Genomic DNA, 26,840 nt, shown 5'->3' on the forward strand with positions numbered 1-26,840 from the left:
CCTAGTGATTAAGCGACACCCACCATGAGGCAAAATGAAAAACCACCCTGACCCCATATAGTGGTTCATATATTCTGCTTATGAAAAGATAATACATTGAGAGACATGGGCTAGCTGAAGCCCCTCACTTTATCACGCAAATCAGGACAAGGGAGAGTGAGGCTCGTGGCATGTCGCACATAATTAATATATAAATTTTAAATCACCGCCTCTAGATTCGAACACTGGGCTTAAAACGTCTGAGTGGTGACACCATTCTGCTAAGAAACCACAAATCCCAGCGTTAATTGTCTGAGCAGCCCCGCTTTAATAAGTGTATGAAGACGGGATGCTGCAGGCACATCTATTGGCCAGAATGAACACTCGGAAGTAAAGCGACGCCGCGCATAATTATTAAAGAGTTTAGAAACCGCAGTCCTTAGATTCGAACACTGGCCTCACATCGTTTGAGTGGTGGCGCTATTCCGCAAAGAAGCTACAAATCCCAGGGGTAATGGTGAGAGCAGCTCTGCTCTAACAAGTGAGAGAACACTGGATGCTGCAGGCACATCCATTGGCCAGAACACCCGGAAATTAAGAGACTCGCGATACAGCAAGGTGGGGCATCCAGCATTCAATGCCGCTCTTTGCTCCTCTTCCTTACTTCGAACTGTGGGCACTACTACAAGATAGAGACACTTATAGCCTGTTTGCCTTTCTCTTACAGCACTTGTGGTCAAAATTAATCACCGAGTATTCAGCAACCCCGGATTGAAAGCGCAGCGGTTAAGGTAAGGACCCCCTCTAGCCGCTAGCGATTACGCTAGGACATTTCATAGACTCGTTAACTCCCCTAATGGCAGCTTTTTGACTCTTTCTTACACAGAATTTTTGGACCCTACGTTGTGGGGGGTCACACCATTACCGGTGGAGTATAATCACTAGGAGCAGCTTTTTTCAAAATAGTCTGTAAGTAATGTGCAATGGGTTGGTTCAGCACGTTGAATGTTCCATGTTCATTTCCAAAAGACAGGACGGTCATGTCTCTTCTCTCTTCTTTTGTCTCCTCTCTTGGTTTTATTGGTTATTAGACTCACCATTTCCAAGTGAATTATTCATGATATTCGATGTGAGCGCACTTAGAGGTAAGCCAGTGCTGATTGTAAGACTGGTGTTGCATTGTCAAAGTTAGGTTTCAAGGCTGGTTTTGATTATTGTTTTTTGTTTTTTTCAGTGAGGTTTGGTCCTGATGAGAACCCCTAGACCAAAGGGAGTTTGAAACGCGTAGACCATTGGATTAACCAAACATTTGCTTTGTGTAAATTGCATGTTCATTGGATTTTGTATTGGATTCATCCAAATCGATTGGTTTATCAAATGTAAAAATCTTGTAAAAACTGTATAGTCACTTTTTCAAAAAAAGATTTGTAATTATTAGCAAAAATGTTTGGTCTGTAGATTGAGTAGTTTGTGTGTAATATTTTTTTATTAGTATGGAAGGTATGAATGTGGAACAAGTGGTGCGGCGAGAAAGGTGAGAATTGTTTAACACAAGTAGAATCTTCGTTGATGTATTTTGTCCACTATATATATTTTGTTCAGTATTTGTGTGTACAGTGTTGGTGTATTGTTCACATTGAAAAATTTCAAAAAAATCATTTTGATGTATAAATAAAAGCTACTAATGAGCTTAAAGATGTACTGATGGCTGGTCCGCGCATCTTCCTAAATTACAATTAGTAGCAGTATTGGTATTTTTTTGTGGTTGTTGGGTCACACACAGGAAGGGCAGCTCGTATGGGGAAACTCAACATCAGAGGGGTCTGGAAACCAGAAGAAGCGGTACAATACTTAAATGTGCTGGAACTAAGAACAGTGTTCCTAGCCTTAAAAGCCTTTCAGAATCAGTTGTGGAACAAATCTATACAAGTTCAAAACGACAACATGACAATGTTCTACCTTAACAGGCAAGGGGGGGACAAAAGCCTTCTCCCTGTCAAGGCTAGCACAGGAGATGTTGCAGTGGGCCATCAAGCGACAGATAACATAACAAAAATAAATCTACCAGGGGTAGACAACGTGACAAACTGAGCAGGCGTGCATCCACCTCACATAAGCGGGAGCTGAATTAGGCAGTGATCAAGAAGGTGTTCAAAAATAGACCTGTTTGCAACACCAGAAAACACAAAATGCTGGACTTTGGCATCCAGGTAACCGCACCACCACTCCTTAGAATTGCGCTATCAACGGACTGGTCAGGGAAATTTACTTGCACTTTTCACCTGCTCCCACTATCATCACTAGTGATCAAAAAGTGCATACAATCCCGGATTACATTTATACTCTTTGAATCTCAGTGGCAAGACAAACCTGGTTCTCAGATCTGATTGCGATTTCACACAACATGCAGAGTCTGCCAGTGTCACAAAGCCTGCTTTCCATGCAATGAGGGGAATGTGGAGGGGCGTTCTCCATCCAGAACCAAACACATTGAGTCTAGCAGCACGGCTCCTAAAGACATAGAATTTGGTCATCTGGGACTGTCAGAGAAAGCAATGGCAGTCCTCTGAGAACTAGGAAATGCTACACAGCCAGATGGGACAGATATGCAAGGTGGTGCCGGAGATCTGGCCTTTTCAGGATAGGTCAAATGATACTACAGTCAATTGATATCATACACGTCTGTTAGACTGAAACCCAATCTATGTGTCACTCAGGGTGCATCGAGCAGTGATAGTGACCCACACAAGGGGATGCATAGAAAGCAGCTTCTTCACTGCACCTGTGGTTAAAGGTTTTCTAGAAGGGGCCAAAAGAATAGCCCCACCAAGGAGTGCGCCAAAGGCTATGTGGAACCTAAACCTGGTGCTGACGCAACTGATGAAAAAAACTCTCAAGCCACTTCACAGGGCCACCGTAAAGTTTATCATGCTTAAGACCGTGTTTGTAACTGCAATGACATCGGTTCGCAGGATATGTGAGCTGCAGACACTTACCATAGAACAGCCATACCTACATATAGATATACTGAGTCAGGTTAGTTGTGAGGACCAACCAACGTTTTATACCAAAAGTCATCCCATTTCCACATAAATCTGAAAATCCAAATACGGAGTTTTTCCCCCAGGATCCAAGCACTACACAGAAAGAGCACACTTGATGCCCACAGAGTGATAATGTATTGCCTGGACAGAACAAAATCAATCCGCTAAGGGAAACAGATCTTTGAATCATTCACAGACAATCACAAAGGGAAACAAGTCACCAAAAGCACCATTTTGGGGGGAGGAGCCAAGCTCGCGTCCGAGATGGCCGCGTTTTAGCTCGGCTCTGTTCACTCTCCTGTCTACGACAACTATCCTGTACTTTATCCTGCCCCGGGAAGTATTCTACGATGTGCTGTGGAACGACGATACCTCACGGACACTTACCGTTTGCTCCGGTGGCTCCTGGGTGTTGCGGATCCTGAGTTGTGCCCCTGTCTGCTTCGGGGCCTCCGGAGCGGCCGGGCCTGGCACTCCTTGGCGGCGCCCGGGCTGGGCGGGGCGCGGTTGCCGGCCCTTGGTGGTGGTGTGGAGTCGGTCGGAGAGGCCGATGTGCTAATAGACCGCTTGCGGCCCCCCGGGTCTGGTCCGGCGATCCTGCGGCCTGGTGTTGGGGCGCTGCCTTCCATGGACGGGGTTCACCGTACATCGGGCTTGTCCCCCTTTGTTCTCCGGCCCGGCCATTTTGAGTTCCTCCGCCCGGGCTCGGAGAACGGTGCTGGCGGCGTGTGGGGTGCCGGCGCATAGCCTTCTTCTGGTGACCCTCCTTTCTGCCCTGGTGGCACCTCCGCTGGCGGCTGCCGATATCCTGATTGCCCCGCTGGTATCCGGGCGGGGATCTGTGTTTGCAGCGGCCCCGCCGAGCTTCTAAGATGGCGGCCGGCCCCATGACTCTCGGCCTTGCTGGGACTGGCGATGCGGATCCGCCGCACGGCACGGTTTCTGAATACTGCAAAGGTGAGCCTACACTTGGCGACATCCTCGCCGCCCTGCGCTCCTGGGGGGCGCCCATGACCGCGCCTGTCGCTATCCGGGAGAGAGGTCCCTTGGCTGGAACTGCCGGGCCCCCCCCCGGTTTGTGCGGCTTCATCTCTGTTGTGTGCTGCTGGAACTTTCCTTGGGGTCGTGAACCTGGAGGCTGCTGTTGGTGTGGATGTACGGAAGTCCGCTGCCCTTCTTCATCCTGTGCCTCCTTCTGCTCCGGAGGTTCGCCAGCCGGATCCCATTTGCACCGACCTCGATGGGTCTCCTTTTCCTCTTTTGCCTCACATGGCCAAACGACAATCCTGTGACTGTGCCGCTGGACCGGCTTTCCCCGAGTTCTCATCGGAATTGTGCCTGCTTTGTATGAGGTGGTTCCTGTTTTATTTGGATCATCCGGATCGCGATCGCTTTGATTTGAGTGTATTTTTGATTCGACTCCCTGTTCTTCACCTCCGGCTCCATGTGGTCTGGTTCCTGGTTCGTTGGACTACTACAGTTTGCGAAAAACGAGTACAGGGTTGAACTGATCTTGCCTCTGTGGACTGTTATTTTGTGGTAGGGTTGGGCGATCCGTTTATAATTGTATGATTATATTTGATACTTTTTTACGTTCCTGGAGCTTATCCGTGTATTTACTATCTTCCCGTGGGCTCTGAGTATTTTCGGGCGGGAGGGTGGGAGCTGAAAGGGTTTTGATTGTGTGGCTCCTCTCCCGCTGTTTTTCCTTGTTTTCCCTTCCCCCCCCCCTTTTTTATCTAAGTGATTCTTTCTTTCTCTTTTCTTCTATATTTTGGGTTCTAATTAGGGCGACAGGCACGCTGCTGGGGGGTAGGCCATAGCCTTCTGCAGGGGTGCAGGGTTGGCTGTGTGGGGTGGGGGAGGGGTCTGTTTTCTTGTATCTTCCTTTGTTCCTTTTTTGGTTCTATGGCTCTTATGTATCCCCTTATTTCGTGGCGCGGTGTCGGCACGTCGCCCCCCCGGGGTGTTTGTGCTGGCATGGCCCTTTTGGTGCGTCTGCTGTCACGGTCTATTACGTATTACGCATTCGTTTCTCCGGTTGCCACTAGTTCCTTGTGCCGAATTAGTATTAGGTGCTTTGTTAGCCGTGGGGAGCGTGCACTGACGCTGCGCCCTCACTTCTTCTCCCTCCTTTTTCCGATGTCCTTTTCCTCCCCTATTTTCCCTTTTCCCCCCCCCCCCCCATTTTTCTTTTCCTTTTCTGGGTTGTTTGTAACGGAGGGCTATTAGTTGTGTAAGCGTACTTTTCGCTGTTTTATTATTATGTGCCATGGTAGTGGTGGGAGGGCGTTGAGCATCGATTGTGATTGTTATTGATATGGGACTCACGTTCTGCCTTTGCCAAAATGTGCCTGTTCTTTTGGTCTTTTCCTGGATTCGAAACTTCGGCTTGCTCACGGCCCACCGCGGCCCTCTGGACTTTACAGATTGTCTTTATCCTGCGAACCCCTTTATTTCATTATAAAATTAACCTACTCTTATCCTGTCCGCGATGGCGGCTCGAAGACTTGTGACCTTTGCCTTCATATGTGCTATTTAGAAATCCTATTGTCACTCCTGTATTGCCTCGTATGTCTCTTTATTGTGTTGGCCGGCCCGGTGGGTTGTAGGCCCGTATCTGTGAGCGCCTTTTGTACAATAAAGGTTTTAAAAAAAAAAAAAAAAAAAAAAAAGCACCATTTTGATGCGGATAACACAGATGATTCAAATGTCATAAGAAAGCTGGCATGCAGCTGCAAACTAAACCAAGGGCACATTCGTCAAGCAAGAACAGAGCTACTGTAGCCTCCCTGGCAAAAGTTCAGCTGAACGACATGTATGGCTGGCACATGATCGTCAATGGACAGAGTACTGAAAGACTTGTTTAGAGGCTCATCCTCATCTCCAACCCAGCCAGCACGGTGAAGAACCTGCTACGAAGTCCATGCACAGCATGTGAATCCAGAAAAAGATTCATGCTGCAAAATGAAATTGTTACTTACAACTGCAGCTGTAGTTTTACAGCTTGAAGAATTTTCTAGATTCACACGTGACCTACACGCCTCCCTGGAAATTAGGTGAGACAAAGTAAACAAGGACGTACAACCAAGGTGAAGCTCACAGGACATTAAATGGACAGACAATCTCCAGGTGAAAAAAGAATCTAAAGATGGCTACCATATGCAGAGGTCTCCTGGGAGAGCTTCTGATGTTGGAAGAGGCTGGACTAAGCACTAAGTGGTGAGGACAGTTGACGCCCAACAACAACAAAAAAATAAAAGAGACTACTCAAGAGGAGAGTTCCTGACCCAACCACTAGGTGGCGGAATAATGCAGAGCATGTGAATCCAGAAAATTTTTCAAGCTGCAAAACTACTCCTCCAAGTAAGTAACCATTTCGTTTCAAAGATTCTATGGAGGAAAACAAATGTCACTTTGGATACACCACTAAAGGATGCTGTTCATCTTATGGACACTGGAACTCTGAGTTTCTCTTCATGGAGAAGTGCTCCAGGATCCATACACGAAACATGGGATTATTCATGTGGTTGACTTCAATGAAGATTTCTACAATGCAGAACTAGGACAAGCAGATAACCTTTTTCGTATGGTATGTGCGGTCAAAAGCGTGACTGGATCAAATAAACAAACTATTTCTCTGTAGGCCTTAGTCAGACCTTCCAGGATTTCGCGATTTGCAAAATAATCGCGAAATCGGCACTTTTGCAAAAATGCCGCGCTTTTTACAAAAGTGCCCGCGAAATTAGGTGTTGAAAGCTCCTCAGGGGCTGATTAGTGGTAATCAGCATCAATTGTTAAAATGCCTCAGACCCAGCGCCTCCATTTTACATCAAAGAGATAAATCTCCGTGAAAGGAGTGCACGCGGGAGTCACCGGGAGCAGGATGGATTTACATACTGACAGTTTTAAACTACTCATAAACAGCATGTGGCAGTGTGGATGTAATCCAGGCATGGTACAGGGGCCCATCCTTTCCTTTTAACGTCTGGCTGGATTCTGCTTTCTGAAATGAGAAAGTGGCTTTTTGACATTTCTAAGAAGGTTTTTTTTTTTTCTTCCCATCCTTGCCATGTGTTTGTTTTCATAGTGGCAGTGTTAGAAAGACATTCAGTCTTTACAGAAATCATTTGAGTTTAGCAGGGGGCGTGGCTTGGACGCCGGAGGGAATGGCGGCGTGAGCCCGGAGCTCCGCGCCCGATCCCCGTATTCATCCTGTAAAACAGCGCAGATACACCCGGAGCTGCCCTCATCTATAAGCCGGAGACCGGAGGAACACAGAGGCACCCCTGGGAGCGCAAATGGAGCCGGCCGGGGGGGAGCTGGCCGGGAACGGAGGTCGAGCGCCGGCACACGTAGGGGCGCAAGATGGCGGATGCCGTGGTTGCTGAAAGGAGCTGATGAGAAGCCTTGGAGGTGGGACGTGTTTTTGAGAGGGGCGCACCCTGGAAAGCGCGGCGGACCGCCTACAGAACACAGACGTTGGTGCGGCGAGCCCTGTAACACCCCGGATCGTGACCCCAGCTGGTACCTCTGACGAACCGAGCTGGAGGAAGCTCCGGCAGATGGCAGCTTGAACTGAGTGCTGGGCCGCTGTCGGGGACTGATCCGGGGACGACCGCGGAGGGCCGGAGTGGCTGCGGCGGCCGACGGGCTCCGTGGAGGTGGAGGCGGAGGCGGAGCGGCGAGGACGGTGCAGCGGCAGACCTGAGAGGCACTGCGAGGTACTGTGACATGGTGTGGGGCACCGGAGTCGGGGCACGTATGCCTTGCCCGCTGGGCTGAGGCTGTGCCAGTGAAGAGAGCGGAGCTGCCGGGAGCTGGAGGGAATCGCGGCGCTCACTTAAGGCAGGAACCCTGATCCTCCAGCAGGAAGACGGTTGGACTGCAGGCTTGGGAAGGGGGGCGGATTGACGGGCCCCCCGCAGATGCTGGAGGAGAGCGCAGCGCCTCGTCAACCCTTGTGACTGGGAGACCCCGTAAGGGGAACACAGCACAGCGAAGTGAGGCACGGCCCGTGGCGACCAGGGGGAGTGCTGTTGGTCGCCGAGTGAAGGGGAGCGTTATCGGAGCAGTGGCCGAACCCTCCGGGGGCTACAGCAGTACATGGAAGCTGCAGTGGAGGGGGCTAGCGAACGGGGACACAGGCGCCCAGCAGAAGGAGGAATTCTGGCTTGGGGGGGGGCCTGAAAAGAGAGCGGACCCGCGGCCTCTTGGTGTTGCCGGCGAACGTGGCCCGGTGGGGAGAGGCGCTGAGGAAGGACTCTGGGCCGGCGGAAAGGTGCGGGCTATGCCTGTGGCGGCGGGAGGCTACGGGGACGATCAGGGAGCAACAGCGCCCGAAGTAGAAGAACACGTGAAGTTCGGATTGGGCTACAGGAGGTGCCCGGATCCCTGAGGACGAGTGCCGCGAGCGACTGCTTTGGTGAGTTGGGTTCGTAAGGAGCACTCCGTTTTGTTCGTGTGTTTATTCGGTTATCTACTGGTGCCGCGATTGTGAAGGGTTGTCAATCCTTAGTTCAATGATTGTTTATGATGGGTTTTGGTGCCCACCTAATCGCTCACTGTTCACCTGGTGCTCCGCACTTTTTTTGTTTAATATATTTATCAACTCTTTAAATAAATTCTTTGACCTTGTTGTCACATTTGCTTTTAATCATGTTTTATAACTGAATCATTTCATCTTGTTATTCACAATATTCATAACAACATGCATTTATGTACTTTGTTTCACAAAATAACATATTTTCTTTAGTACATTTCAATGTTATACATATTACATTTGATCACTTTTTCTTGTGTAGCCCAATGCATTTCGGCACAGTTAGGTGCCTTCATCAGGGGCAATTCTGGTAATGCCTATTGTATGGTGATATGTCTTTACGAATATCCACCTTGCCCACAAGTTTTCTCGTATGCTGCGTACGGCTCAAATTTGAGCCGTAAACGGAGGGGATACAGAAACGAGCACAGGGCTGCGTTTTTTTGGTCGAAAGGAGAGAGAAAACAAATAGCAGAGTAAGAAGTATAGTGAAGATAAGAACATTGACACGCAGAATACGAGAACATTGACACGCAGCATACGACTTTAATTCGGTGATGGATGCTGAGTTGGACAGATCCCACCCACCACTCAGACTCCCCGGTGCACCGACTGGTAAAGGGCAGGCTTGACTGGCAGAAGAGGTGGGGACTGACGGACGCTTGGCGGGTACAACACCCAACTGCACGAGACTACTCTTATTATTCTAGCATACATGACCTTCATGTCCGACTCAACTCGATATTGTGCTCCCCGCTTGTGCTGCCTGCCGTGGTGCGCACCGAGTACCTGACCCGCACCCTCTCTGACCATAACCCCATGCTGGTACCGCTGGACTGGATGACTGAGATACCGTGTGTCCCTACCTGGCAACTGCGCCCGGACGCGCTTGACGACCCACTGCTCAGGGTGGCGCTTGAGGAGGGGATCACGCACTATTTTGCAGAAAATGAGGGCACCACCGCATCCAGAGCGATGGAGTGGAATGCCTTCAAAGTAGTAATTCGAGGTCAATGCATAGGTAAAATCGCAGGGGTACGAAGGACCCTGCTAGATGACCTTGACAAAGCGGAGAAGCGGCTGCGCGAAGCGGAGGTGGCATGGCCGGGTCACCCGGAACTTCAAGAGGTTGTGGGCGCGGCCAGGGAGGACTTTGCGGGTGAGGTGGAGCGCCTCCGTTGCTTCGACCACAAGGCCTATCTGCTGCGGGCGCATGCGGAAGGGGACGAGGCTGGGACCCTTCTAACAGGGCTAGCTAACCCTGACAAGCGCAGCCCCCCCATCCTAACGCTAGAGGAGGAGGGAGGACATACACTCTGCACCCAGAAGGAGATATTGAAAGGATTCCACAATTACTATGAGACTCTCTATAGAAGTGCTTTGGAGGGTCGGGAAGGTGATATTGATGCCTTTCTTGGAGGGCTCCGATTGCCACAATTGGAGAAAGAGCAGGCCGACGCCTTGGGCAGGGATATCGACGTAGGGGAGATCATGAATGCTGTGAAAAAAATGGCCCGTAATAAAACCCCGGGCCTAGATGGCTTGCCCATAGAATTCTACAGTAAATATCTGGACCTGCTCGCTCCGCGCCTCCAAACAGTGTACAACGAGGCCAAGGCCAATGTCCGATTGCCCCAGTCCATGTGCGAGGCTCTGGTTATTCCCTTGCTGAAACTGGGGAGGGAGGGCCACAGTCCGGCTTCTTATCGGCCACTATCCATGCTGACCACCGATTATAAAATTCTAAGTACCATACTAGCGACCAGACTGCTGCAGCACATGACTGGATTGGTCCATAGCGACCAATCCGGATTGATCCCCACGCGCAATACTACCATAAATATAGGGAGGCTCGTACGCCTACTGGATGATCCACTTCCGGAAACCCGTATGCCCTTGGTATTATCAGTAGACATAGAGAAGGCATTCGATAGTTTGGAATGGGAGTACCTGTACAAGGTCATGCAACGATTCGGCATTGGCGACGGCTATATCCGCTGGACGAGGGTGCTGTATCCATCAGCGGTGGCGAGGGTGCGGGTAGGCTCCCTTATATCGCACCAGTACCCAGTGGGCCGGGGCACGCGACAAGGCTGCTCCTTATCCCCACTGCTGTTTGCCCTGGCAATAGAACCCTTGGTGGCTGAAACCAGGACGGGAAACCACTATAGTGGCATACTAAGCAGGAGGGGTCCGCAGTTCATCTCGCTATATGCGGATGACCTCCTTCTATTCCTGGAAAATGCAGAGGAGGCGTTGGGGGCGCGGGGAGGTTTCTCTCGCTCTTTGGCAGGCTATCGGGGCTGAAAGTCAATTGGTCCAAGACTTGCCTGTTTCCTCTGAGACAGGGAGTGGCGCGTCCCGACGGCTGCCCAGAGCTCAAGTGGGAACCCACCTGCCTAAAATATCTAGAAGTGCACGTGTACCACACGGCAGCGGATATGCTGGAGGGCAACGTGGGCCGCTGTATCCGAGCTCTGAAGGGAAGTATGCCTTTCTGGGCCACCCTGCCACTATCGGTCACAGGTCCCATTTCTCTATTGAAAATGATTGTGTTACCGCGCCTTCTCTACTACTTCCGTACGCTCCCAGTGTGGGTGCCCGGATCCATCTTCAAACAATTGAAATCGCAAGTGACATCGTTTATTTGGGGTGCGAGCAGACGCAGAATAGCGTTAGCAACACTCACGCGCCCAAGAGACGAGGGGGGACTGGCGGTCCCGGACTTTGAGATTTACTATTTGGCCACACAACTGCAGATCTTCACGCAGGAGGTAGCGAGGGTGTTCCGAGGCCCAGAACAAGGGAGGGATGCAGGCACCCCATGCCATATCTTGGCTTACATCACACTGCAGCAAAGGCTCGCCCTTAAGGATCTGTCCTTGGAAGTGCAAACGTTTAGGCTTTGCTGGAACCGATCACAGCGTCGAGCAGGAGTGAGCCATCCGTACGTGCCTGAGATACCACTGGGAATGGTGATGGCGCTCCCCCACGGTGGAGACTGGTCGAGGTTGCAGAGCTGGGAGGACGCAGGGTTACAAATGATTGGCGACCTGTACGAAGATGGTGTGCTACTACCGTATCCGGCGCTACAAGACCGTTTTGCCCTGCCGAGAGGGGGATACTTGCTGCACGCCGCGGTGACCAGGGGCATGCAAGCACATTGGAGGGAGGGGCTCACGGAACCCATGACATCCATGGCCTGCCAATATGCCATGATGGCAGCAGGTACATATAAGGCGGTGACATGCCTCTACTCGAGAAGGCTCAGGGAGACCTTACACCCGCTGTCAGTATTGAAAGCTAAATGGGAATCGGACCTTGATACGGAGATCCCCGACACGACTTGGACACAGATAGTGCGGCGAGCGCGGAAAAGTACAAGAAATGCACGCTTCCAGCTAATACACTTTTATGTTCTCCATAGAGCTTACTTAACGCCTGGTAAAATTGGGAAATATTTCGGAGTGGCTGAAGCGGTATGCCCCAGATGCACTGCGGAGCGTGTGGAGTTGGGCCACGTGCTGTGGGATTGCACACACCTACGAGAATACTGGCAGGGAATAGGTGAGACACTCAACGAAATAACAGATAGACGCCTACAGTATAAGGACGTTAGTATTCTGCACTGGTTCCCTCACACGCCGAAAAATAAGATTACTAGTAAATTTGTGGATATGGGCCTTCTTTTGGCTAAAAGGGAAATAACGAGAAACTGGAAAGCGAGAACGGGCCCCACGTACAGGCGATGGGAGTCTGAGTTCCTGAAATGGGCAACCTGTGAGAGCACACTACGTTATCAACAGGCTCGCAGAAACTCAGATGACAAAGCGCTGGAGGCAGCAGCTGCATGGGAAACGCTCGTACAGGCTTTACGCGACAGCGCAACCCAAGGAAGGGAGGGCACTTTTAACGCAGATGACACAGCCCCCGACACCATACTGGGAAGAGGTGTGGCGCCGCGGCCAGGGCGACTGACACTGGAATCTGGGGACCACGGTTCGATCCCCGGCTCCGGCGGCAGGTTAGCCCAGCACCATGTGACTCTGGGCAATAGCTCGCTTAATCTTCCCGACGGCCCCCAGCGCCTAGAGACCCTTACGGGTGATTGTGCGCTTTACAAATGTGGACTTTACTTTTACCATACAGGATACCTCTACCAATTAGACATTTATTGACTCCTGACCATACTCACCCATGCAGGTCGACAGCGAGCTCGGGCGTAGGAGGCGAGACCATTGGGGGGGTGGGAGGGGAGGGGGAGAGCTGATCTGTTAAATAGCTGTAGGGAGATGGGTTTTGTGAGGGGAGAAAAATAAAAGCGGACGAGGGAAGCCCCAGCGAACTGGTTGCAATTATCCATGCGTCACTGCGGTTAATGTTATGCTGCATGATGCCGCCCGGCCTCCGGGTTGAGGGCTTAAAGGCTGTGTTCATTAGGCACCGAAAGTCGCGGGGAGCTGACAATAGGGGGGCGATATTTAATTGCATGTACCATATGTATCGTAAGTCTGCAATAAAAATTGTTTCCAAAAAAAAAAAAAAAGTCATTTGAGTTTAGCAGTGCATTCAGCAAATCAACCATCTTTCACACACTCATCGGCAGTGATTTACGGCACCAAAAGCTTTGTGTGTGAAATGTGGTGAATATACTCCCTTCCTCTTCGCAGAGGGTGTGTTGTTGCTGGGTGGAGTGCTTCTGCACGTTATGAACTGGTAAGTTTATGGCCCCCACATTTCTAGTAATGAGTTTTCACCTGGTTGCATCTAATTCACTCAGAATTCTTTATGCGACGCTGGGCAATTATCTCTCTAAGAAAAATATATGATCTTGTTGACCTGTTGACCTCCTTTCCCAATTCCTATAATCTCAATCAGTTTACCTTCATGTTTACTTTCATACAGTTTCTATCACCATTACCTTAAATCAGTCTGCTCCTGTGCATTCTGTTTCTCTTATACAAAGTTCATTTTCCCGAGAATTTTGCCTGCACGGTTATTAAGAATAGGCATCTGGGATATTTTTACAAATGCCAGACAATTTAACCCCACCGAAGTGCGGTTTATCATTAGTTCTCTTCAAAGTGGCAATCTTGTTTTTGAGTCTGTGAGTCTTTTTTTTGGCTTTGAATAACTGTATTTAGTATGCCCTATCATATTTCGTCATGTCCCATAATCCATTACAGTGGGCATTTGGAACGTTATTACCACACATCTCTACGAAGTGGCTCATGGCCGCTATAGTAAATTAAATTATTAGCTTATGCAGGGCCACTCTTATTGTTTCTTAACACGCAGTTGCACTTGGCACAACATGGGCTTGGTCCTTTTTCTGCTGTTTGTAACTTTCATAAGTAATCTGTATTATGATTGGGCTACTTACTCCTTACCAGTGTATGACCTTTATTTAACTCAATTTGTTTCCATCTCCACAAGGCCCTCCTACTATCACTAGGATGGCCACTAGTGTTCACTCCCTATCATCCTTGGTGATCCCAGCTGATATAGAGTCTTTCACTATTTTACTCTGCATTGGACCCAGTGCAGTTGCCAATCAGGAGCTGAGGAGAACTGAGAGATCCGGTGAAGCTGCCAATGAGGAGCAGTACAGTTCTGGTGAAACCCTCAGGTCATCCAGGAAAAGTACACTTTGACTCCAGTTGAGGGGTTCAGGACCTTGACGACAGCTCTTTGGGGTCAGGACGCAGTCCCACAGATGCAGCAAGGTGACCAGCAACACTGTTCTATTGTGCTTGGCTTAAACCTATGCTCAAAAATGTTATCAAAAAGGAGAATATGTCAAACAAACACTCTAAGATACTTTAAATATGCCTATTTCAAAGTGGAATACTCTGCTAAAACAGAGTCATTGATTCATGGCTGAAAAGGATTGATTAAGAGTAAAGTAAAGTGCCGCAATAATGCCGCTACATTTCCATTTTTATGCTGCTAAATTTCCATTTTTGTGCCGCAAAATTTGCAAATCTATGCCGCAATATCCTGGGGGGTCTGCTTAGTGGAAGGAGGACAGTGTCTCCATTTGAGAGCATGCACAAGTGGTAGAGACATTACAAATTTGAATAACTTAACGTTTTCTTTTTTTCATTGCATTACTATGGAGTTTGTTTCTCTTTCACAGACAGGTTTGTAATTGGATCAGTTCAATCCTATTTAGAAAGAAATAGACTGCAGGAAACCCTCTTTGGTGAAACTTTTATTGCATTAGTTTCCTTACATTTTTCAGTGGAATCGTCCGCCACGTAACTGTTTGGATCTGGTGAATGCTGTTTATATTGAAAATGCACAGGTATGCCATGAACTCCTAGGGCGTTACTTCATTTCCTTTTTTTTGTGGTCTGTCAAGTTAGACTGAATTCTCACTTCAGCATAGTTCTTGTGGCCCCTTACCCATATATCCTGTGCCCTTTTTATCATCCCAATTCTCTTTCCCTCGTTTGTTTAGTAGTGCATTTACTTGGACTGATTGTCTCTTCTCCTTTCTCCCAGGGCTCCTCTTGCAAACCTATTCTTCTGTTCCATCCCACACACTTTCTTCCTCCCGTGTTTTTCTGTACCCCCATTTTTGTTCCCACATCTACCCTTTCATATGCTTCTTAACCTGTCGATATTCCCCAACAATAATTACCATTAGTGCCTGCTTTTCTTCCGCTGCCTCTGACCTTTTTTGTTCCTATTTTGCCTTGTTCACTGTGGAATGTGATAAAAAGACTCATCGCCATTAATGTATTTCTTTTTAATTAACCCCTAATACTCTTCTTTTTTTTCTTTCTTGCAGTTCCTATTAGTTTACTACTCTTAACAAATTGTGAACATGGCTATTTTATACTGATACTGCATGTTGTCTGCTTTTGTCAGTGGTTCAACATTTTGCTGATATACATTTTTCATTTTTTTTATGAATCTTTTTTTTTACCAAAATAAAGCACATCCATGGAATGATAGAATTAAATGAAAAAATGTCTACGTCGTTCTGCACTGGACGGGGCGTGCATGAACATATGTTTTATTCTTTCTGTGCCAACAGACTTGGACCCAGAGCTCTCTTTTTAAGTTTTTCCAACAAAATTACTACAGGGTGCAAGGGACAATGTCTATTTACAGACATTTCACCACGTAACAGACACACTTGACACTGGTGTTTGCCCACGTTTACAGCAGTGCTGTGTAGGCGGTAAAATGTACTTTGGCAAAAAAAAAACAGTGCAAAGTCTGCATACTGACAATGTCACCTTCCAGATCTGCAGGATTCAATCCTTGTGGAGATTGTTGCAAACCGATTTATGTGACCGATCTGCACATGATTTGCTTGTGGTTGGAGCACGACTCCAAAACCTGCAGTGATTGCGCTTTGATGCACCTTAAGACCATCTGGGACCAGGAACTTGTTCATAGTGAAACACCACAAGACTCCACGTCCTGACTGGTTGAGGTCCAAAGCCCGGTCCTGAGGCCAGTCATGTGACAAATTGTCATTAAAATCCTGGGTAAGTTCAAGAAAAAAAAACACAAGAATCCACATGGCACTCTGCTTCGTCCTGATACTCTTGATCCCTTGAGGAGGTGAGGAGGTGCGGAGGCAGCATCGTGCCTCAAGGTCTCGCTCCCGAAGTCGTTCCACTTTGGAGTAGATTCTGACCCTTGTCTTTGAGCAACCTTAATTTATGGGGCCATCTGAGATGCTGCAGCAGATTGAGGAATTCCGTGAAGCCATTCTTTTTTTTTTTTTTTTTTTTAATTGAAGTTCTTGTATCGTAATTACAATATGAAAATAGCGAACATTGACTGCCACAAAGTAAATATAAAAAGAAAGAAACATGATTTACGGAATACATCAGTCCAATATTACTCAAAATACAATCTCCAAATTTTATCAAAATTCCTCGTCTCACCAATTCGCTGTGCATATCGCAATTCACTCTTTCTAACATTTCTCATTTTTTGAAGCCAGGTGTTAAACGAAGGAGCTTGTATTAGCTTTCAATTCTGAAGCACCAGAGACCTTGCCACTGCAATAAATAATAGTTTAACCATCTGTTCTAACAAACCGAGATCAGAATCATATCCATACAGTATTAATTTGACATTATAAGTAATTTGGATCCCACAATACTTTTGCAAATATTCGAAAATATCATTCCAAAAAGGCACAATTTTAAAACAATGAGCTATAATGTGAGACCAGTTAGCAGGAGTATATTGCTGACATCTAAAACAGATGGCACTGGTATTAGCATACATTTTTGCAATGGCAGCAGGAGTACGATACAGGAGCCATTTGCTGAAGAATAACATTCTTCTCCAATTAGATCCACGAAGAACACTAAAATTCAGTTTATTTATACTTTTCCAGGTATTAATAGTAAGAACGTGATTCTCCTGTTCTTGCCATTTTTTAATGGCTTTCGTACTTAGATCTACCTCAATATGTTGAGCTAGACAACGTTTCCATGCCCCTGGCTTCCTCGTCTGGGGAATCAAAAACAAATCATCCCATAACTGACTAAAGGAACCAATAATTCTTGGCTCCACTTGCTCTAGCACTTTAAAGATCGAAACATAGGAACCTAATAACATAAAATTCCCTGAAATTAATAACTGCATCTCTCCCGGTGACAACCAAACCCCTTCCCTTAAAAGATCTGATAGGGTATAAAACCCAGCACGTTCCCATTGCGAAACAGTATCCACTCCAATTTTCATTCCCAAAAAAATGAGAGCATTCCTCAAGGGAGTTCTAGAATTAAACTGCGGGAGAGAATACCTTTTAAGAAATACTTCACGACGTTTAAAAAACCAGTACATCATCTTATACCGACTAAGTTTCAGTGATTTAGGGATCTGCAATGGAAATGGCGTCTGAGCCTCTTGACAAATTTGGTCAAAAAAGAAATTGATAAATACAATTGGACTCTGCATTCCAGATTTAAATCGCTCTAAATATTGAGCAAAATATGCGCTATAATAATCTCTGAGTCAACAACAACGAAAGGTGGATTTGCTTAAATTAGATCAGCACAGCCCAACATCATATTCCCCTTGTCAAAAATTCCAAATTGTAACCTGTTATATACACTTTCTGGGAGTGTCAACCGGTATTGTGCACATCCACCTAATGGCACTGATCCACGATATCCTGTCCGCTCAAGGCGAAACAGAGTATCATACACAATTTACAATCCAAATACCAATGCACATCCCTTCTTGTTGCTATTATCCAATTGGCAAGTATCCACAAAAGTTCACTGTTTTTCACTCTCCCCGTTATCCTCAAATTAGACGAGTACAGTTTTCTGTTAATGTTCAATATTCATTTATTGTTGGTTCTTCTCTTTTATCACACTTTCACAGCCGACGCGCGTTTCGCCCTCCGCGGGCTTTTTCAAGGCCAAAACGTGATGTAGTGAGCAAAGTCTAGCGTCAATCAATCCTACATATGTATCCAATTCGTCAGTTTTTAAGAGGTTGTCCAGTTTCTCATATAATAAACCTTTTAGCCTTAAGCTTAGTGTGAAAAATGAGTTGTCAGTTCACCATGTGAAGATCGATAATCCATTCAGATTTCAAGAAATGTAATACCGTGCGCTATCTGGAGCCTTGATAAGTTCCATCGCCATAGCGTTTCTAGGCGTCTGTAAGGAGTCCTCTTCTCTTATTCACCTTCCCAGAAGTCTCGATAGCGTTTCTAGGCGTCTGTAAGGAGTCCTCTTCTCGTATTCACCTTCCCAGAAGTCTCTTCTGGGAAGGTGAATACGAGAAGAGGACTCCTTACAGACGCCTAGAAACGCTATGGCGATGGAACTTATCAATGCTCCAGATAGCGCACGGTATTACATTTCTTGAAATCTGAATGGATTATCGATCTTCACATGGTGAACTGACAACTCATTTTTCACACGAAGCTTAAGGCTAAAAGGTTTATTATATGAGAAACTGGACAACCTCTTAAAAACTGACGAATTGGATACATATGTAGGATTGATTGACGCTAGACTTTGCTCACTACATCACGTTTTGGCCTTGAAAAAGCCCGCGGAGGGCGAAACGCGCGTCGGCTGTGAAAGTGTGATAAAAGAGAAGAACCAACAATAAATGAATATTGAACATTAACAGAAAACTGTACTCGTCTAATTTGAGGATAACGGGGAGAGTGAAAAACAGTGAACTTTTGTGGCTACTTGCCAATTGGATAATAGCAACAAGAAGGGATGTGCATTGGTATTTGGATTGTAAATAATAATCTCTGAGATTAGGTACGGATAGGCTTCCCAATTCAGTTTCCACGTAAAGTGTCTTCATTGCTATCCTAGGGCTTTTTCTTGCCCATATAAACCCGGAGAATAAGGATTCCACTTTTGAAAAAAAGCCGCTAGTCAAAAAGCACGGAATGGCAGAAAATAAAAAATTAAATAGTGGAAGAATAGACATTTTTATAAGTGCCACCCGCCCAAAAATAGTAAATAGCAACGAATCCCATCTAGTAAACAAGGATTGTACCTTCCGTAAAAGAGGATCAAAATTCAATTTAACTAAATCGGGAACCAAAGTAGAAAACATAACTCCCAGATACCTCTTAGGTCTTGAATTAATACAACCAGCTAAATCATTATGTAAATCCACCTCACCCCCACCACAAACTAATATTTCCGTTTTTTTTTTAATTCGATAACCTCCCAAGGCTTCTAATTCTTCAAAAAGCTGTAAAGCAGCAGTCTGAGATTGAATATCCGTCTTGATTAGTAGCATAATATCATCGGCATAAAGTTTAATTTTTGCCATAGAAACGATCGGGGAGGAATATTCACAGATGCACGAATTGCTGTAGCTAACGGTTCAATAAAAAAAGCAAAAAGAACAGGGGATAAGGGGCAACCCTGCCTGGTACCCCGTTGGACCAATACTGTACCCACCATAACATAATTAATAATTATATTGGCTCTGGCACCCGTGTACAAATTTTGAATTAAACTAATAATTTGTGAAGGGATTCCAAAGTGCTTTAAAATAACAAATAAAGTTGGCCATACCACTAAATCAATAGCTTTTTCTGCATCTAATAATAAAATTAAAGCCGGGATTTTTTTTGTCTGAAAGTAATCTAAAGCCTCAGTAACAAAATGTGTATTAGTGACTAACTGCCGGCCTGCCACAAAACCGTTCTGATCTTGATGGATAAGATCCATTGCAACAGAATTAAAACGTATTGATAGTAATTTAGTTAGGATCTTATAATCAGTGTTCAGTAATGTGATAGGCCTATATGAATTAGGGTCTTTAGGATCTTTCCCTTTCTTTGGAAAACTAACAACTGTCCCCTCCCCAAAGGAATCTGGAACTTGCCCACCCATTAACATATAATTAAATAATTTTAATAATAAATCAGACAAGACACTAAAGAAAATCCTAAAAAATTCAGTTGGGAGGCCGTCCGGACCACAGGCCTTGTCAATTGGTAAGTTGTTAACCACTAACTCTAATTCTGACTTAGAAAATAAGCGCATCATTACATCGCTATCTACCTGAGATAGAAAGGGCATATCATATCTGGCAAAAAAATGTATAAGCCTGGAATGATCTATTTTTTGCTGTTGACTATATATCTGTTTATAATGGGACAACATAATAGCGCCAATAACATCGGACTGTGATACTTCTATCTGAGTTGCAGGACACTTTAGAGAACGGATTAAATTTGCGGCAGCTTGCTCTTTTGCCTGCCAGGCGAGGAGTTTACCAGAGAAATTACTCTCCTCGTAAATCCGCTGAGATTTTATCAGAAATTGCTGTTCACTCTGTGTAAAAAAAAACATACTAAGTTCACATTTAGCCTCATTTAGTTTATTTTGCACATCACTAGAAAAGTTAGATTGTCGAAGCAGAGTGAGCGAATGGATTTTTTGATAAAGTAAAGTCCTAGCTTGTTTAATAGCACGCCATTCTTCTGCGTCTTTACTGATTATAATGCCACGGATAAAGGCTTTTAATGAGTCCCAAATAATATACAGCGGAGCCGTATCTGAATTGCGAGCAATGAACTCTGCAATCTCGAGTTTTAAAAAAGAGACCCAGTTATCATCTTGTAAATACGTTTTATTAAATATCCATCTCTTAGGGGGCCTAATTTCTTCCCTGACTTCAAATTCGATTAACAACATTGCGTGGTCGGAAAATCCGTTATGCAAAATTTTTAAATAAGAAAATTTTAATAACCTAGAAGCCAAGAAAAAATCTAGGCGAGAAGAGGATCGGTGTCTTCCCGACCAACAAGTAAATTCTTTTTTCTGTGGAAATTTTGATCGCCATGGGTCACAAAGATCCAATAAAGATATATTCTGCATAATAGACCTTCTTGACTTTGGTTTAGATTGTTTCTTCGAGGCACCAGTGGAATCTAATTTTGTATCCATAAGAATGTTAAAATCCCCACCGATAACTATATCTCCCCTGACCATCAACAATGATTGAAATAACTCCTCATAGATTGGGGCACAATCTTCCACTGGGGCATAAAAGCTAACAAAAGTAATTGGTCTATTCCTGTCTTTTATTAAACGCGTGGCCCAGTACCACCGCCCTGCTCCCCCGTCTTCAACCTGAATGATTTCCGCATCTAAGTTTCGATTTAAAAAAAGAGCGACCCCACTTTGAGATTCTTGAGCACATGAAAACCCGCTGTAAGAACTGGCTATTTCTGGTAGGCTAAGGCTGACGCCAAAGCCAGGCAGAAACCACCATTCTAGTCAGGGCAAGGAAGTCACACGCCAAGATAACCCCTGCTCACCCCCTTGGTAGCTTGGCACGAGCAGTGAGGCTAAACTCGGCGGCGATGTGTAAAGCATTTGCACCAGCACACAACAGCAACAACATCCTAGGCACACCACAAAAGGAACTCCACACAAGGTTATGTTAAAATAACTTTTGTATTGTCAAAACATATCAGATAGAATCACACATATACATTGTACCAACTGGCACGGGCAATATTCACATGGGATTATTTACACAGGACAGGGCCACATGGGCCACTGTCATAATCAGCACTTTTAGAAATAGAAATAGCACTTCTAGAACTTAGAATAAGTATAGCAAAAAAAAATATAACAGTTGTAAATCACATCCAGTAACTACTGGGGACAGGTACGTACCATCTACGCAACCCTAAACACCTTAGGAGAATGTCACGCAGGGGACCAGGACCTCACTAGGACCACCTATACTAAAAAGAACAACCACCTAAGCATCACACAGCATTTAGGGGTCTAAGAAAGAACACATTACCCATGATGCATAAATATACATTCAGAGGAGTAGTAAAGGGAAACACATGATGCATAAACCTACACATTCAGCGGTGTTAAGAATAAAGCACATGATGCAATAAAAATACATTCAGAGGTACCAGAACAATACAATAGCACAAAAGTCACATAATGTCTAAAAACATTCAGAGGTGCAGGAATAAAAACCATACAATTGCGCACAACCTTACATAAGCCACCACCTGTGGCAGTCCCTAGGCCAACTGGCCTTGTTGGGGCTAGGATGCCCTGAGTCTCAATGTCAGGGGCCTAAACGGTGCAGGTGCCCACTACTTGCTGGGCACCTGGGCAATCACAAAACCTAAACGGTGCAGCTGCCCACTAATTGCTGGGCAGCTGGGATGCAGAACTGCGGCAGGGCTCTCACTAGCCCTCAGGGACAGAACTGCGCTCAATCGTTGGAGCCACCCAGGCTCTGACATCATACTGCGGCCAAATGCTGTAAATAAACCTGCCCATGAGCCTCTCTGGCTCTTAAAACAGATATGGCCCCTCAGAGCCTCGCTGGGCTCCAAATACAACAATGATGGCCCCACGAGCCTCTCTGGGCTCGCAAAACAGACATGAGCCGTGAGCCTCTCAGGGCTCTTAATAAATGCGGCCACGCGAGCCTCGCTGGGCTCAAACAACTAGGCACTGGCCCTCGAGCCTCTCAGGCACCAAAACAATAGGAGGAGTCCCCCTTCGGGGGACTCGGCAGCCGGGGAAGCTCCACGGCCTCTGAGCACCCAGGCGCTCGCACTGGAGGGGAGGGCTGGCACCGGCAATGTGCCCCGACGCCCCTCCCCTCCTTCACTGCAACACTCACCGGGACTTGGCAGCCGGCGGCTCTCCTCACTCGGGCTCAGCTCCTCCTCGGCGTCCTCACACGCCGGTCTCTTTAGGGCAGCGCGGGGCTGTCCTCAACCACCAGAGCCCCGCCTGCCTCGGTCTCATCTCCGGTCTCCCTCTTCTGCCGGGGGACCGGCCACGTACGCCATGCTTCCCTCTTTCCCGGGGCTCCCTCCAGATCACAGGAGCCCCGGGCGGCCATTGTCGCTCTCCGCCTCTTCTCGAGCAGGTCACGAGCGATGGGCCAATCCCATCGCGGCTCTTGCAGCGAGCCCCCAGTGACGTCAGAGCCTCTGCGGGCGTCTCGACCAACCAGAGCGCGACTCTCCGGGACAGGCCTCCTGCAACGGCCAATCAGAGCGCAGCTCCTGTCGGGGAGGGACCAATCAGGTCACGGCCCCTTCGTTTTTCTCTCCTCGGCTCCTGGTCACTTTCAGGACCGCAGGCCGCGACGGTGAGCACACGGGGCAATGCCGGGTGGGCACCGGCCTCCAATAAATATGAAAATAAAAGCGCTACTAAGCGCTTGGGCAAGATAAAGCGCTCCAAAGCGCTAAAGGGGCAAGAACACGCGCCCTCAAGCCCAGGATTAAAGATAAAGCGCTATCAGCGCTAGAAATCAATCTACAGCGCCCCCAGCGCTATAAGGACATCCAAAGTCCAGTAAAGTCTTCCAGGAGATGCAGCAAAGTCCTTAGCAGTCCTGGCAGAATAAAGATGGAGTAACACAGCTCCCAGCAGAGAAAGTCCATCAGGAGTCCAGGGGCTGGGCAGGGCTCAGGGATTCCCCTGAGCCCCAGCAGCAGCACGCCCCTGGCAGATTCAAGTTGAAAACAAGAACATTTTGGAAGGGGACACAGCCCCTTCTTATACACAGAAAAGTCTTTGAAGTCTTTGTGTAGGTAGTGTGAGAACCAGCCAGAACTGGTTATAGGGAAGTCCCTTCAGTATCAGGGACAGAGGTGACAGTCACCCAGTGGGGGGGTGGAGCCAGCATTGTGGCAGGCAGGCACAGCCCTTCACTATCAGGTGCTAATCTCCTCCCACTTCCCTGGCAGCAGATGCTGCCTTTCATCCACGGGCTGACTCAGACAACCTCCTGGGGCTCTGCAGCCCCTGTCACACTCAAACCAGACAGTCAATCCACAAGCAGGCCCAGGCACTCTGGGCCAGGCTCACCAGCCAATCACGTGCCAGCAGACTCCCTACACAAATATGCCAACTATTAAAAGTGGCACATCTGAAAGAAACAGGTTAGTATTAGATTCCTTACCTTAGAATATCCCCAGGCGTCAGTCTGGATCCGGAAACTTTTGCGTAGCAGTACCCCTGCGCGTCGGTAGGCGTCGTCTGCAGGCGTCCCCTGCGGCTCCGCGTCGTCGGCGTCGTGCGCCGTGATGACGTCGCTGGAGTATATAGACGCCGCCTCCGCGCGCTGACGTCAGTTCTTCTTTTTTCCGCGCCAGTTAGCGCAGATCCGAAGAGCAGTACTCCGGTCTTTTGACCAAGTTTTTGTTAACTTAACTCTTTCTTCAAGGTGCCGGTAGGATGCCCGGGTTTAAGAGTTGCGACGGGTGCGACCGAATGATGTCGGTCACCGACCACCATCGACTCTGCCTCCGGTGTCTGGGCGCGGACCACGACGTGGAGTCCTGCGTCGACTGCCGGGCCTTGACAGGTAAAGCTAGACGGGAGCGGTCCCGCAAGCTGCTCGAGCTCCGAGTGTCGGCCCCGCGTCGAGAGCGGTCCTGGTCCGGTCGGAGGTCGAGGGAGCGGTCGAGGGAGCGATCGCGGAGCCGCCATGAGCGCTCCGGGAGTCGCCACCATTCCTCCGGTTCATCAGGTAAGCGACACAAGAGGTTGGGGCGTCGTCATCGTACCCCCGACTCCCCCCGACGCCCGCGTGATGCGGCCGGGGGTTCGGGTGGCCCCACCCCCACGGCCCCGCGTGGGTCGCCGACGCCGTCTGCCCCATACCCGTCGGTCCCTGGGGAAGGCGCGTCGCGCGAGGAGATTGAGGAGTTCCTCATGGCTATGAGGGCGATGTCTCCTCCGGCGGGGCCTACGGCGCCTGCGGGCCCGTCGGTCCCGTCTGGGAGCCCAAGCGGTTCGGGTGCACCTGCCCCGACGCCGCCGAGTGCTCCGGCCCCGGCGCCGCCGGCGGCTCCGGCCCCGGCGCCGCTGGGCCCTTCAGGGTCGTCGCCGGCTGGTCCACCGGCCTCTCCGGCGCCGATTCCATTGGGGCAACCCGTGGTGCCGCCTCCGCGCGGCGCCGTGACTCCGCCGTCGGTTCCGGCCGGCGTCGGGTCCCCGGCGCCGGCGCCGCGCGGCGCCACCCCCGTTCCCTCTCTGACTCCTGACGCGGAGTCGGACCGGCGTCGTCCGATGCCGAGTCCGGCGCCGTTGGGGCCCATTGGCTCCGAGGAGCCGGTTTATATCGTCGACTCGAACTATGGCGATGAGGACGATTATGGAGAGGGTTGGGAGGGGTCTGAGGACCCTTTGTCACGAGCCTGCCAGTATGACGTGGACTGGGTAGGTGACTTAGGTGATGCCAGTGGTCTGGACGAGTCGCCCAACCCTGGGTTTGTCTCGCCTTCCCCTGTGGCGTCGGAGGCGGGGGCTGCCTATTCGGTGGTCCTGATGAGGGCTGCCAAGGCCTTGAGCCTTGAGCTCCCCGTCGCTAAGGTGAAACCTAACATCCTCACCGAAGTATTTAAACCGCAGTCATGCCCACAGGAGCCTCTGCTGCCGTTTAATGAGGCCCTGACGGATGTCCTTTTGGGCACCTGGTCCAGGCCCGCTTCCGGTGCACCGGTTGACCGGAACGTTGCCAGGCGTCACCGTCCGTGTTCGGACGACCCTGCCTTCCTTTCCACCCATCCCTCCCCGGAGAGTCTGGTGATCCAGGCCTCCACTTCCCAGTCCGCATTCCCGTCGGCTCCGCCCAATCGGGAATCGAAGCGATATGACCAATTTGGCAAGAAGGTCTTTTCGTCTTTGAGTGCTGGACTGCGGTCTTGCAATACTGCATGCCTCTTGGGCCGCTACACCCACTCTCTGTGGGACACGGTCGCGGAGTGTCTGCCGCAATGCCCGCAGGAGGTGCGGGACAAGCTCAACCAGGCCTTGGTTGAAGGCCGGGACGCGGCGAGGTATTCGATAAGGTGTGGTCTTGACACGACCGACTCGCGGGGACGGGCTATGTCCACGACGGTGGCGATTCGTCGCCATTCTTGGCTGAGATCCGCCAACTTCTCGCCGGATGTCCAGAATGCCCTCATGGACATGCCTTTCGATGGCAGTCGCCTGTTCGGTGACAAGGCGGACAACGCGCTTTAGCGCTTCAAGGACTCCAGGGTCACGGCCAAGTCCTTGGGTCTTTCGACCCAGCGCCAGCAACCGGGTTCGTTTCGCCCCTTTCGTGGCCAGGGAAGGGGCGGTCCCACGCGTGCTGCCAGCCACGCGCCGCAGAACGCTCCCCAGCGCGGTGGCGGCCGTGGATTCCGCCGTGGTGGCGGTAGAGGGCAGCGGCGAGGTCAGTCCACACCTCCCCCCGCAGCAGCCTCCAAATCTTCCTAGTCCGAGCTTTCGGGCCCATGTGACGCCAGTGGGTGGCAGGGTTCGCCATCACCACTCCCGCTGGCGCACGATTACATCGGACAGGTGGGTGCTGCAGCTCGTCCGAAGGGGCTACTCCCTCCCCTTCGAGTCCACTCCTCCAGCCATGCCACCGCAGAACCACCGTGTGTCGGGGGACCACTTGACACTTCTGCAGGAGGAAGTTACGGCCCTCTTGGCCAAGGGGGCCATCGAGCGCGTTCCTGGGCCAGAAGTAGGGTGTGGTTGCTACTCCCACTACTTTCTGGTGCCCAAGAAGGACAAAGGGGGCCTACGTCCTATCTTGGACCTACGGAACGTCAACGGCTTCCTCCGGAAGGAGAAGTTCAAGATGTTGACTTTGGCTCAGGTCTTGGCTGCTCTAGACCCACAAGACTGGATGTTAGCGTTGGACTTGCAGGATGCGTATTTTCACATCCCCGTCCTGCCGGCCCACCGGCGTTACCTGCGGTTCACGGTAGGCCACGAGCACTTTCAGTTTATCGT

At 48.9% G+C, this 26,840-nt stretch overlaps 1 protein-coding gene across 1 annotated transcript in view; it reads left to right on the plus strand.

Annotated features, from left to right (window-relative positions):
- Positions 1-589: 589 nt before the first annotated feature.
- Positions 590-26,840, plus strand: part of LOC144822315 (uncharacterized) — a 528,873-nt gene continuing 502,622 nt past the window's right edge. The window contains exon 1 of the mRNA XM_078679672.1: positions 590-770. The gene's annotated coding sequence lies outside the window, so the exon portion shown is untranslated. The remainder of the gene's footprint in view (positions 771-26,840) is intronic.

Source organism: Lissotriton helveticus, chromosome 3_1, assembly GCF_964261635.1.
Source record: "Lissotriton helveticus chromosome 3_1, aLisHel1.1, whole genome shotgun sequence".
Lineage (NCBI taxonomy): Eukaryota > Metazoa > Chordata > Amphibia > Caudata > Salamandridae > Lissotriton > Lissotriton helveticus.